Genomic DNA, 14494 nt, shown 5'->3' with positions numbered 1-14494 from the left:
GAAGATGAACAATAGTGAAATACAGAGTTGGTTATCAACAGGTCAGATGGAAGGAAACGTTGGCTATCTTGCACGAATTCAGTAGTACAGCCCTGAGTGAGGCAGGCCACCCTCTAGTGGATTGAAGGGAGATGTGGTTCTCATTTCACACTCTTCTGCCTTGAAGAAAGGCTCACTGTCCTGTCTAATAATAGTATGAAAAATTTCTGAAGATTAGCAAACAATGCAAATTAATGTACTTTTTGCAACAGCAATAGCACTAGAATTCTATTATAAAATTGTTACTATTTTATGAATACTATATATCATTTTGATTCACTTTGAGTCTGAGATCGTGGACTGCATTATTTTTGTTTTTATTCTGTAAGAAAACTATTTTACACTTCATAAAATCACTTATTATGAAAAGTGAATTAAAGTAATGCCAAATTCTTGAATAAATTTCAGTTTGTTATAATTGGTTAAGACAAATTTTGCAAAACCAGTCCTGTTTAACTCACTGGTACTTACATTGCTGTGGCTGTAATAAAGCAGGTTTTTTTCCTTCTGCCTCAAGTTTTTGAATACTGCATTTAAACTAAGTAAGCGATCAACTTTTAAAATTTTTTAAAGACATCTGCTGTTCAGTTTTCATACAGCTGAATAGGACTGTCTCATATATGAAATAATGGCATTTAAGTGACAGGCTGCAAATCCGTGAGATACTCTAGGGTGGGAGGAAGGCCGCGTGGCCCTTCCATTTTCTCCCATTCTCTTATTACGGGCATTACATTTTTTCTAGTGTGAGTTGAAGAGGTGTAACAAAAGCAGTTGCGGCCGACCCATCTTTAGTTACCTTTCAGGTCTTCTTGCCTGGGGTTGGGACAGGGAACACCTCAAGCCAGAAAGATGTCACATCACCTTTCTGTAGCCTCAGGGCTCATTGGTGAAACCTTGTCTCTCCTTTGCCCCCACGAGGTGGCTCAGGGAGCCTCTGATAGTACTTAATGTTCGCCACCATGAGCTGCAAATACAAACCATTGTAAACTTCCCAAAGGGAACCTATGAGCCTTCCCTGCCGCACAGCATCACGACCCGTGTCTGATGGGACAACGCTCAGGACGTGTTGAGGAAGCACAACCCAAAGTCAGAAAAGTAAGACTTCTTGCCATGCTAGCCCCCACAGGAAAAATGGAGATCCTTCCTGATCTCTGCTGTGTGGTTAGTCACGCCTACCACAAAGAAAAGATATAAACCTGTGCTACTAGGGGTGGGACGGTGGGTGGAGTAAGAGAGAAGAAAACTTCAAAAAGTTCAGGCAAAATTAAAAATAGGAAAACATTCTGTTAAAACCAACTAAATACTGCTTTTTTGCTTATCTTAACTAACGGGGAAACAGAAGATCTGGAGAAAAGGGAATAGGTAAGGACTACCATGGCCCTCCATGAAAGCTTTCTTGGGTTTTAACCTCAACCTCATGTACTCACTGTCATTCATTCAAAATCTGGCTTTCTAGTTAACATGAGAATCATGCAAAAACATATTCAATGATTTGACATTTGAAATTAAGACTATAGAAGTGCTTCATTTTGGTTGATTGGTATGGACTGTGTAATTACAGGGCTAAATAATTAAATCAGCTAAAGTATACTTGCATAAAGAAAGTGAGTTCTTGTGATAGACTATATATGCAATTAAAGTACATCCTTGATAGGCATACATTTACATATTAGTTAAAATGTTATTATATCATAATAAAGTTGTGTTTCATAAAAAAGTGAAATAATTGAATTTTTTAATTTAGCTAATGCTAAAGAATAAGGGTTTTTTTCAGACTCTCGGCAGGAGAAAAATATCTTTTACAACCAATACAATTATGATGACTAAGGTTCATTAAGTTATTTTCTTGCTGATTTCACTGTGATGTTTGGTGGTTTTAAAATAGCAATGTAATCTATTTCACCAGAATTATATATATAGCTTAGTAGGTTACAGGATAGAAAAAAAATATCTTAGACTGATAAGAGAGATGATGAAAGTAATGTAGGCTAACTCCAGGTATTTATTTAGCATGCATTTTATCTGATTACTGAGCGCACATGAAAATAAACTAAGTAATTATTTGTTTGTAATGGACAATTAATACGAAGCATAAAAACCGTAGCTATTAAAATACAGTGGTTCTGTGTCTGCAGTTTTCTAAAAAGTGGAAGAGGATTTAAAAACTTTTTCCTTTTTTCATTACATAGAAAGAGGAGCATCCTTGGGCTTTAATATCCTGTAGGCTTGTTGTGGTTCAGGGAATTAACAGTGACCACTTCTAGTATTTTTAGGCTCTGAGGACAAAGCTGTGTTTACAATGCAGCAAGTATAAAAAAAGTATTAAAAGTATTAAAAACTGAAATAAATACTATGCAGTTAAAGTAAAAAACCCACAAGTATTTGATTTAAATTCTAAGGTGACACACTTTATATCAGAAATTAGCAATTAAAAAAATTCCTTTTAGGTGTGTATCCATACGGGTTATGTCCAAGTGTAAAAGAGCTGACACTTTTTGAATATCTTTATTGCTTACGACTACATGTGCCCCTGTCTTGGTTTCTGAGGCACCATAACTACAAGGAAGAGGGCTGAGTGGTGGCTCTTCACACTTTCTTCTTGTAGCCCTTAGAGTAAAAAAGAGAGGAGCTGGTGTTTGACAGATTAATTCTCACCAGTTCTGCAAAGCATACCCTTAGTGTATCTTCCATGTGAGGTGTGGGGAGGTATTCCTTTCTGAGTGAAGGTCCAGAATTGCTCAGCTTCAAAGAAATGTGTCTTGTGGCATCATCAGTTAACTTATTAACTGACTTGTTAATTATAGGAAGTTGCGTGATTTGCCTGGAAGGGAGAAAAAAGTGCCACCACTTCATGTAACCCCCTTCTGCCAGCACTTTCAGTGCAGTGTCGTCAACCTGACACAGCCATGTGCATTTTTAGATACTATGGCCACTAACTATTGACATTTTCCTAAGGGCTATGCTTCCATACAGACAAGGAGTAACTTTTATTAATGTGTATCCCTCTGAAACTGAATTATTTTTTCAATGATAAGCAAAAGCAACATTTCTAGCTCTAGTTCTTTGTCTGTTTTGAAGATGAAAGGCTTGTTGCCAACAGTGAGTTCAGGTTTCTAAATACAGTTGTACTTCATAGTGGAACGGGTTATGCTCAAATTACTTAATCTGCTACCAACTTTCTTTTATCAGACCTCAGAGTTAGTGTTGATAGGATAGAGGTAAAGCAGATGGAAACAAATCTAGGCCATGAACCTGTAAAGAATTTCACATAAGGAAAAGTTCACATCTACACAAAACACCAGTTACTTCATTAAAAGCTAAGTAGGTAGTAGGTGCTATATGACTTTGCAAAATCTGGAGCCAGGTAGTAAAAAGAGCCATATAGTACAGGCAAATTCAGTCATGTGTGATGGGGATGAATGAAAGCAGTGGTGATGAGCTGATGCTTATCTTGGTGATCAAGGGGATTTTGCATATTCCAGCAAATTCGTCTATTCATGTGGCAACTGTGTTCTATGAAACAGGAAGGACAAGGTCCCAGGCAAGAGCTATAGTCGCTTTCCTCATTATAGGTCCCAGAGCTATAGTCAGCATTCCTCAGGAACGGCCTGAGGTCTGAAAAACCTTAACAAGTTTTATACCTATTGGGTCCAACTCAGAGTGGTATCTTCTAATTTTCAGCCCTGGCTCTATTTTAATAGGCAAGAATCTCTGGCATACCAGCATCTGCTGAAGGCTGGAATTGAGTCACGCATAGCAACCACAACCTCGCTATGCCACGTGGGAATCTTGATGAAGATGGAGTAGTGAAATGCAGCTAGAGAATCCTTATGTGCAGCTGGATTAGGTAGATGAAATGTGGGAACTGTAAAGAGGTTTTCAAGCTCAGTGTATGTATTCCATTTTAAACCTGAGTTCATCTCAGTATGTCTATGTCTTGTGGTGACATCTCAGGTTTTGTAACCTATAGTAATTGGTTATCATTTATTGGGATCTTCTCAATGGTAGATCTTTAAGACCGAGATGCCTTTGTTGATTTCATAAGGATCTGCCTGTTGCTCATGGGACCCGGTATGTGCATGGGATATACCTTTTAGTGTCATGGCTCTTTGAGCTAATCCGTGTCTGAAGTTGATGAAGAAAATAGTGGCAGTAATGATTTGAATATAAGGCCTAGAATTTTCATCCTGATTGTGACTTGTAATTCTTACGGGTGGCGGTAAATCTTGAACTTTCTATCCTTACAGAGAGGACTTTCTCCATTTCTTTGCTCACATCCATTTTCCTTTCTGTGGAGAATTAACTGAAACAGGTTTACCCTTTTTCTGTTAACACTGTGCGGTGTGGCAAATAATACATGATCAGTGAGAGGGAACCTCCTTCTCCCACGAATCAATTTTTTTAATTTAGCCACTTTCCCTGATAATGTCACTTTTTTTTTTTAAGTATATATGGCAAGCCTCCATGTGTTTCTCAAGGGCAGAACCTCAGACTTGAATTTCTTACCTTTTTTGATGAAACTAAACAATTGCTATTTTTGTTACATTTTATTGTGGTTTAATATTAAAAATGGATGGACAACAATAGCAATTCTAGATTATTTGCCTTTCATAACTATTTGTACAAGAGCTATATTGCCAATTTAGAAATCTGTACAAAGAGAGTCACTAAGCTAAATATTAAAACTAGAACGTCATGTTGCTTTTAGTTACTTTTACTCTGAGACTAAGAGAAGTATTGTAGTAATTTTCCCATGCCATCAATAGCATGAAGTTATCTTGGTGGTGACAAGGAACAGCATGGATATGTGCAGTGTGTGTTCAGAATATGGTTACCTAATGATAGTTTAAATCAAATACACTAAACTATTGGAGTGTAATGGGTACCGAAGTGCAATTCTTAGTAGTTGAGTTGCACAATTTAATTTTTTTCAACTTGCAGATCTAGAAAATTAATTAAAAGATCACTGGAACATACAACATCCTTCCTGATTAAAAAACAAACTATTTAATTAAGAATGCAGTAAATGTTTCCCCTCTCCTCTGTAATTTGGCTGCCAAAAACTGTGGGTGCACATTAGGTATTTTTCTTTAAATGTAAAGTTATCTTTACATTAATAAGTTGGGGATAGAAAGGATCATGTACATAATGTCTTACTGGAGGAGGAGCTGTTTCAGAGGCTTTCACATAGTTCCCATTACTAAGGAAACCACTTATTTTGTCTGTGCATGTTTTGAATAGATCTCTCATTTGGAGTCTGGTGCTCAAACGCTGAGGATTGCATTATAGCACTGAGAAAGAGGCAAAGGAAACAAAAGAGGCTTAAAACCACCACATCTTTAAGGAATACAGCCTAAGAGTATTGTATGACAAGCTTATGAAAATGTACGCATCTCTTTCTATTTGAGGGATGTATATATATGCATTTTGATTGTTTTGTTCCTACTAAAACCAAAAGGAAAGCATTAATAAGTAAAACAAGGAAAGCAGATGTTGTTTTGTCCTGCACTTTGCATGCCTCTATTGTAAGGACGCTTGAGAAATCCGGTGTACCATTTAGGTAGTATCAAATAGGTGTTCCGATATTCATTCGCTGAAATGAAACGTGGTATTAGATTGAAGTAGAAAGAAGTAACTATCCAATGATAATGGCTAAAACAAGGCTGCAAGGATGGCTATGTATTCAACAGTTGACCAAACCTTTGCTTGGAAAATGAGTCTGGTTTGACAAGATTCCTAGCTTAAGACATGACTGCAAATACACACCCAAACGTCCTTACATTATATTGGGGGCAGCACGTTTTCCCCACATGAATAGTACATGTATTCTGTGCTGACCAAACACGTGTATTAACAGTTGAATTAAACCCCCCTCTATTAGCAATTGTGTATGCTCAACTGATATGCTCAGAAACAAAAGGTTGCCTTAGTAGAGCCAGACGAATCTGGTTTGAGGGGATATGTTTTTAAGTATAAATATATAAATAACTTGGAGCTGATTCCAAACTATTCCTTAAAGATCAGAATTGTTCACGAATAAGCTGGAAGTGTCAGAGAGATGTAGAAATCTAACAGATTGCCAGAGAGCTGGAGGGAAATTAAGTATGTGGCCAAAAAGTGTTCTTATTCAGCATGTCCAATATATAAATTAGTATATCAGTTAGTTTTTCTGTCAAACAGGATAGAAAACCAAAGACAAAGATGGAAATTCCCATTTTTCAGGCCAGCAAACCCCATGACTCAGTAGGGTCATGTGACAACAAAAGCAGTACTACAGAAAGTTAATTTCCTTTGAAAATAGAAACACATTCGATATTTTGTGTGTGTGTTACTGCCAATTTATTTTGAAATGAACGCCCTTAAATCATCATCAGCTGATATCTGATATGCCTGATGAATAATTATTCTTAATATACGTTGCATAGTTCATGTGCCATTTTGAGTGACAGGAGATTACTTTTAAAGCTAATATGCTTCGAAGGGATTTATGTATATGTTTGTGTGCACAATTAATGAGCAGCCAGTCCCATATAGATTTTCTTTAACTCCTTGACTGTTAAATGAGAGGGAGTATGACAGCTGTGGTAAAGCTGACATGTCCTTGGCTTGACTTAGTTGAATACTTTGGGGGGAAATAAAATAAATGTCTTTAGATTACACAGAGATATAAGAACTCATTTGTCTCAGCTAAGAAATATCAATTTTTAATATTCCAGAGTATTTGTGTTGTTTCAATCCTGTACTGGTTATGTTTGCTTTCTACTGTCTTACTGCAAGGATTCACAACATGTCTCAAGGTACGCTAAAAGCATTGCTATTCATTATCCTTAAATTTATGCTTGAAGCAAGAAATAAGATCCTCAGTGTTTGGTAATACTGACAATTTCCTTTATGGTGTAACTGGTATGTTTCCAAAAGAGTGTATTCAGCCTCCAACTCCCGTCAGTATTATCACAAAAGAGATGAAATCAGTATTTTTTGTGTAAAACAACTGGGATAGGTACTGTCAGAAAAAGCTAACATCTGTTATGATACAAGAGTGTCAATTTACCTGGTGAGGACCAGGGCCTTTTGATACTGAGAGACAGTGAAGAGTTAATAATTGAATTTGTAGTTCTAGTTACTAGAGAAGAGGAAACAACATTTTAAAATAACTTTTCATTTAAATATTTGGGTAAAAAATATGATAAAAAAATGCAGTAGATAATAAAAAGAATAGTTTAGTGCCAAGTTAATTTTATGATGACATTACTGTGAGGAGGAAGTAAAGGATAGCGAGAACAGGAGAAGGAGGGAAGTTTTCCCATGATAAGCAGTTCAGAGGAACATAGGAATATCATTTAGAAAGGCTGTTTGAACTTTAATAATAGAAATGGGATTATACTCTAAGTAGTCTACAATGAAAGGTCATTCGGAGCCAATAACATGCAATTCTGCTGTAAGTTGTGGGCTTATTACTTAGAAATAACTGAGGAGGAGAACATATCTCTCTATTACTGGTCGATCAAGAAATGTGAGCTGACAGCGTGGCACAGCTGTGAAAAAAAGCAAATACGGTCCTAGGATACACCAGTAAAGTTATTCCAGTAGCAGTAAGGAATTAGTAGCACTTTGGACACCTCATTTAGAATAATTCATTCAGTTGTGGTTTTGTGCTTTAGAAAAAATGTGAACTCAAACTGGAACACATGCAATTAAATACTATTCAGATGACAGCAGAGCCCACATTACAGAGGGGTTTATACAACCTTGCCTTGTATAGTGTAGGAGAGTTGGGGAGAAAATAAGATTCCTGCTGATAAATACATCCTGCTGGTACACAATGAGGTAAAGCTAGCAGAAGAACAAAATGTGTAAGTGACTGTGATTAAATTTAAGTCTGGAAATGAGAAAAGTTTTTTTTTTTTCTTCATGTTTGAGTCATCACATCCTGGGACAAGTTTCCAGCGGAAATACTTTGGGCAGAAAAACAAAACCAAGAGCAAACCAAAACAACTACAACCCAGACAAAACCAACCACTAACAAAAAAACCTCTTTGAAGATACTGATTGGTATATTTATAAAAGAGGTATGTTTACAAACAGCTGACTTCATGCCTATAAAAGAAGGAGCTAGACATAACATTTTAGGAAGATCTTTCCAGTCCTTTTTAGCTTATCAAATATAAACCCCACTTAGCGGATTTCTGTATAAATCCAGTCCCCATCTCTATGTTCTAAATTCTATTAAAGTGTTTTTGATACTCTTGAATATTTGTAAGCGTGGGAATTTCTAACTCCCCAACTGGTGGGAATACTGATTTTTCAGCGGTAAAACAGCTTTTCTCAATATTTACCCCAGCAAGTATGAATAAAGCAAATATAAGTTTAGTAATTTACATTTACTTACCATTATAAAATAGTGGTTTAGTTATCTCTACATGCTAATAGTTGAGTGGCACTGCAAAAAGTTCAGAAGAAAACAGGCAACTAATATCCATATTATAGTCTTTGATTTCCAATTCTCTAGATAGTTCTGGAAATAGTAATCCCTTGATAATATTCTCTATAACAAATTGTCATCCAAAGGCCTTAGATTTCACCCAAAGTTTTGTTCCCATCTGCGACTTTTATCGCTAAATAGAAACTCACTCTGTTGTTCAGGTAACGTTTTCAGTATCTTCCCCTGGGGTTTTTTTGGTTACTGTGACAGATAATCTAAGCTCAGCTACAAGGAAGTCACAAAAAGCCTTATATGCACAAAAAATGCATATAAGCCTCCCTATCATCTTATATGCAAAATCGAAATGCCCCAAAATTGCCTAACTTTTTTTAGTGTGATCTTTTGGCACTCCTAATTTTGCTGACATCTACTTTTTCTATGAGTAGCTGTAAGAAATAGCTGTAATGAATCCACTTTTTAGATACATCTATATTTCTTCCTTGGGCCTTAGGTTGAATTTCTCTTTAGCTAATAGGCCACCTATATGTTCAGCCATCTCCTGAAGTGGCTTTAATAGGCAGGTACGTTAACTCATTTCATATTTTCCTACAGAGAGATGTTCATCAAGGTAACAAACTTGATGATGGAATAGCGTGTTTTTCTCATTACTGCTAATTTGAAAGTTATGCCAAATAGTCTTTCAGTAACCGGAACACATATAGTTATGACCTTAATTAAATAGTAATAACATTAAAACTGGAAACCCAACAAGTTAAAATGCGTGGGTCGAAGAGGGAGAAATCAAATCTGCTGATTCATTCTCATATTTTCCTAACTGTCCTCTCAGGCCACATATTTTTATCATGGCTGCTGTTATGTCAAATGGAGAATATTGAACTGAACATAAAGGAGACTCAATATTGCCATTTACAAATGTGCCTCAAGAGTAACCTAAATGGTGAATAATTTGGTATGTCAGGCAGGAGCACTAACTTTTGACCAGGAGAGGAGATTCTAGTAATTCCATTAATTCCACTAACCCCTCCTGAGACTGTCCCAGTCCTGGGTGTGAGTGCAGCTACTTTTGGAGAGAAGCCAAACTCTTCATGGCTGCCTACACTGCATTTCAAAGCCTTTAATTGAATATTCCAAACCGAGCTAACTGTAAATTACCTTAGGCTTTGAATCTCACTTTCCACTGATTCATCTTCCCTGTGCCCAGTCTTTCCCTCCTCTTTGTGGCTGTGCAAAAAACACACAATTGCTTTCTCCCACCTCGCTCCTAATTTTGAGAAAAAGCAGATCACCTTTCTTTTCTCTGAAGTCTTCCCCGCTGACTGCTGAGATCTTTGTCCTTGTTAGCTTCTGTCCAGAGGGATGGAGATTTCAGTCCTCTGCTCCCTCTTCAAGGTGTCTTATGCATCAGACACTTTCAAGGATGTCAGAGGGAGGGCTGGCCCCCGCTGCTTGTGTGGGATCTGTTCCTCCCCTTGGCTGTTGCAGAAAAACTCCTGTATTCTTGGTTTAAAGACCCCTCCGAAGTGCTCTGCTTTAGTAGGGCTCAACACATGCCCCATCTGACCCCAGGACACAGCTTTCAGCCCAAGACCTGCTTCATAGACTCTGCTTACGTGGATTTCCCTTCTTTCCAATCCAGACTGTGCATGGGGCAGGCAGGAGGAACACTTACGGATGGGGGAAGTGCTGCCCCACCAACATCTGCCCCCCTCACCGCAATGCTCCCCGAGTCAGCGGCTGCAACCCCATGTCGCAGTTTAAACTGTGGGAAGATGAAATCATGGGTGCAGTCCTTTTTTCTTCTTCTTGGTAGAAGGGAGGGGAAGAAAGAGATGCAGCAAGGCATCTATTTCATGGGTAGATGCTTTGAAAGGCAAAAAAAGGCAAATAAAGTGAAAGGTCGGTATTCTGGCTTGGACGAGCTGGTTGAGAGCGGCTTTTACTTGGCATAAGCCAGTATGACCTTTTCCTTGCCTACGATCGGCACAACCGTACTCCAAGTGTTCTAGGGTGTTGATGGCACCAAATATCCAGTGTCTCTCTGCAATTTTTCATACTGCTCTGCCTTGAATAAATTTTAGCTCTATAAAGCTTGAAGATCTATGTCCAGAATTTACTAAAACCCATTTAAATATTTATTTATAAATTAGCCTGACACCTTCATTATATTTATGGTCAACACCTATTTCTGTGTTTTAAATAAATGTTCTGCAGATTGCTTTTTTTTTTTTTTTAAAGTGAGTCTAAAATTTTATGATCTTGGCTAAAGAGAAGTACAATATGAATTATTATCCTTATTCTTTAGAGTTTTTATAGTTCTTCTGAGTCAACCTAAATGACATAGGCTTTTCAGAGCAAATCCAAATAACAACAAATTAAGCCTTTTTTTTTTTTTTTTTCCCCTTAACACACAAATCACTAAAGAGTTAAGATGTGCAAATTAACTGGCTTCAACACAAAGCAACAGGCAGGGTCCAAAAAGGTCCAGAATTTAAAACCAAGTGTCCCAACATGTGGGCTGTCTCTTGCACAGGTTTGTAACTGTGAATTACTAGCTTTGCCTGTATTAGTTTGAGCATAAATGTGTCACAACCTTTAAATAGTATGATTAATCAACCCTTTCAGAAGAGCTCCAGTATAAAGAGCTCTATAATACATGGCAAATCTTTTTGTTCTGAGAACCATACTTCTATTATTTTACCTGTGTGTAAATCCTGTGAATATGAAAATCTTCATAGGCTTTTTAAAGGGTTTAAAGAAAGAGAGAAACTGCTTTTAAACAATGAAAGGCTGTAGGTCTTTTTTTTTAAAGCATTCGATAGGCTCTATAAACTCATACCTCACCTTTAATACCACATAATTCCATATTTCAGTAGTTCAGTGGGATAATGCACTGGCTCTCTAAAGAGCTTGTGGAAATGAAACATTTACTAACAGCAACATGGGGCTTATTTGATAGCTAATTTGCAGTAATTTATTGATAACATCTCAAGGAAGCATGGAATCATTCTCACTTTCATTGACAAATCTTTCCCAAACATACTTGTATGGAATGAGATAAATGTTGTAATAAAATATTTTACATTATGGGGTTCAGAATTCAAATTACATGAAGAGAAATTTACTACTGGTTTTCTTGAAGCCATGAAAAATGTGAAATGGTGGCTTTCATTGTAGCGATTACTGCATATGCCATGGTCACTTTTCCAAGGCCTTTTGTAAACTCTGCTTTTATACACTTGGAAAGCAAATTACCCATAAGCTAAAATAAGTAACAGTGAGCAACATATATAAGTGAAAACCTGGGTAAAGTGTTGGTTTTATGAATTGCTGATTTCAATGGGATCAGAATTTCATGTCTTGGCTTTAGCAATACTAGTACCAAGCTATTTCAGAAAGAGGAAAAGAGGAAAGAAGTTATTTTTGAGATATACAGCTCATTAACAGTTAATTTACTGTATATGTTCCTGGATGGAATTTTCTGTAATGCTGTTTTTGCATCCACTTTTGTCCTGCTTTTTTGTGTGTGTGCATGCACGTCTGTGTGTGCATATGGACTTCTAGTGAATTTGGTTTTAGATAACACAAGTGTATTGGCTGATGGGATGATCCTACCTTCGGTCTGCTTTTAGCCCATGTTGGACGAAAGACATTAGATGAACCTTTGGCCTGACTCTAGTTTCAAATCCTTTTGCTATCTGCATTTATTCCACCTTAAAAATTTAGTTCCTTATGGCTAAGATATTCTGCTGTTTACTGCTCTCTGCTCCCATGGCGTACGTTGTTATCACACGAGCTTATTTCCAGTGGCTTGGGAACTCGAGTCAGATACTAGACTTTGTTAGTCATCCTCACATTTTATATATAGGTATGTAAACAAATTTCATATAGTATAATACATATATATATAAAAATGAATACAAGTAAATTGTAGATGTATGTATATTAGAGCATGTCTTCATTCCCCAAACGGCAGGTCTCTAAGCTGGTTCCAAGCAGTGGTAAATGCATACCACACAGTGCAACACCATGTGAAGGTACAACCTTACATCCAAAAGAGGGTTTTGAAAACACTTAATTAGCCTAATTCTAATTAGCTTGAAAGGAGGACCATACTGATCCAGCAGTAAGGCGCTGAGTTTGAATCGTGGCTCTCTACATTGTACAAGGTGCTTTCAAATTAAGCTCCAAAGTGATATGAACTTCTTTTTCCTAGGCATATAAACTCACAAATTTTCTGGCTGTTTCATGTTGCTGTTCACTTATCAGATTATGAAAAGAGCCATTGGCCTCATGGGCAAAAGAAAGAAAATTATATTGTTTTGCATGATGGATGATTATTTCTCTTGAGTTTGAATCTTTTTATTTTAAAAAATGGCTGATTAAATACTTGCTTTAGGTTTAGGCTTTCAGTCCATCTACAGTGCTGCTTACATTGTTGGATAATAATAATGTGCTAAGATTTCTTTTTAAATATATTATAGAACAAAAGACACTATGCCACGATTAGAGCACAAATATGCCACCTTTGCACAAAATCAAGTAGCTTAAGTGTGAGGCTTATGACCATTAGCATCAACCTTCTTATGTATTTAAAATCCGTGTTCAGTTCATTTCATGTAATTTTTTTTTTTTTATAGCCTTCACCCTGTTTATGATATATTTCTTCAAGCAATTACAGTTTTTTCTTTTGTTTGGTGAATTTTATTTCAAAATACAAAATTCCTTTTGAAAGAATTTGGGGGAGGGGGGCAGATGTGTTCTAGCTATCTTTCCATTTCTAACCTTACTTTTATGTCAGAACACTGAGATGCTATATTCAGTGTGGTGAAAAGGCTGTTCTTCAGACTTGGAAGATTTATTGAGGAAGTGTGATTTGGGGTAACATTCTTTGCCAATCTGGTCAGTGAAACCTTTCTGTAATTTTTAGTGCAGCAAAGAAAAATCTACCTTCACCTAATGTAGACAATTTTGAAACTGTTCTCATTTCACTTATGTTTCTTATTGCAGTTCATTTCCTTATGTAAAATTTGATTCTATATTATCCTATACCCGACTCTCAAGTTTTCTGGAGATGGGTTACGAGAGTAGTCTTTTTGTGTCTTTTCTGTTTTGTTCATCTATTTGAAACAACAATATTTTTTAATATGCATTACAAAATATTGTCCCAACAATTAATGTGGCTAAACATATGTAGAAAATGTTATTTACAGTACTATTCTGAAGATTTCTTAGAGCACACATTGCTTCGCTTTAAAAAGATTTATATAACCTATCTCCCAAGCTTGCTTTGTTGCTGTATGCCTTGTGCTCAAAAAGTAAATGCTACATGCAGAGTCAAGAATTTAGTGAAGGTCTAAGGAATGTCTTGTTAAACTAATACAGTTAAAAGTGAGAGACACAAACTATGACTACAGGGCAATTTATTCAGGTAGGTTGTATACTGTTATGTATTGTATACTGATGGATATTACTCAAAATCTTTAAGCAGATAAAGTCATTTTTTATGTAAAATTGCAATATTTTATAATGATATAATAGTCACCGCATATCAGTTATTTAATTCCTGATATGTTTTATTTCTAATTCTAGAAGTGTCTTTTGGTTAACATGTCAACATGTGACCTACAGCACTGGGTTTAGTACTATATTTTTGATGCCTTAAAAATGGACTTTGTAGAAAGATTTAATTTACATTGAAATAATAGGTTGTGATAAAGTGTTCCAAAGGGTAAATTGCATACTAATGTCTGAATTATTTACAAAAATGTGAAAAAGCTAGTAAAAAATGGCAAGATAGAGAAAGGCAACAAAATTATGCAATACATATTCAAGCTGATGCTAGAATTTATTCCAGAATTATTGTGCAACTTATCAAATTTCTTTTAAAAGAAATTAAAGATGGAGCTACAGTATGAGCTGAGAATGCTAATTGAGTCAGATATATATATAAAAAAGAGAATCTGATTTCTAAACCAGGAACACATTCAGTGTAGACAAATAACTTGGAATTTA

At 36.3% G+C, this 14494-nt stretch overlaps 1 protein-coding gene across 4 annotated transcripts in view; it reads left to right on the top strand.

Moving 5' to 3' along the window:
* The window catches only part of IMMP2L (inner mitochondrial membrane peptidase subunit 2), a 480207-nt gene that overhangs the window by 246630 nt on the left and 219083 nt on the right, over positions 1–14494 (top strand). The gene's annotated exons all lie outside the window — the stretch shown is intronic.

The sequence above is a fragment of the Harpia harpyja genome, chromosome 6, assembly GCF_026419915.1.
Source record: "Harpia harpyja isolate bHarHar1 chromosome 6, bHarHar1 primary haplotype, whole genome shotgun sequence".
NCBI classification, from domain to species: domain Eukaryota; kingdom Metazoa; phylum Chordata; class Aves; order Accipitriformes; family Accipitridae; genus Harpia; species Harpia harpyja.
The sequence above is the reverse complement of the archived record's forward strand: the minus strand, read 5'-3'. Positions and strand labels throughout refer to the sequence as shown.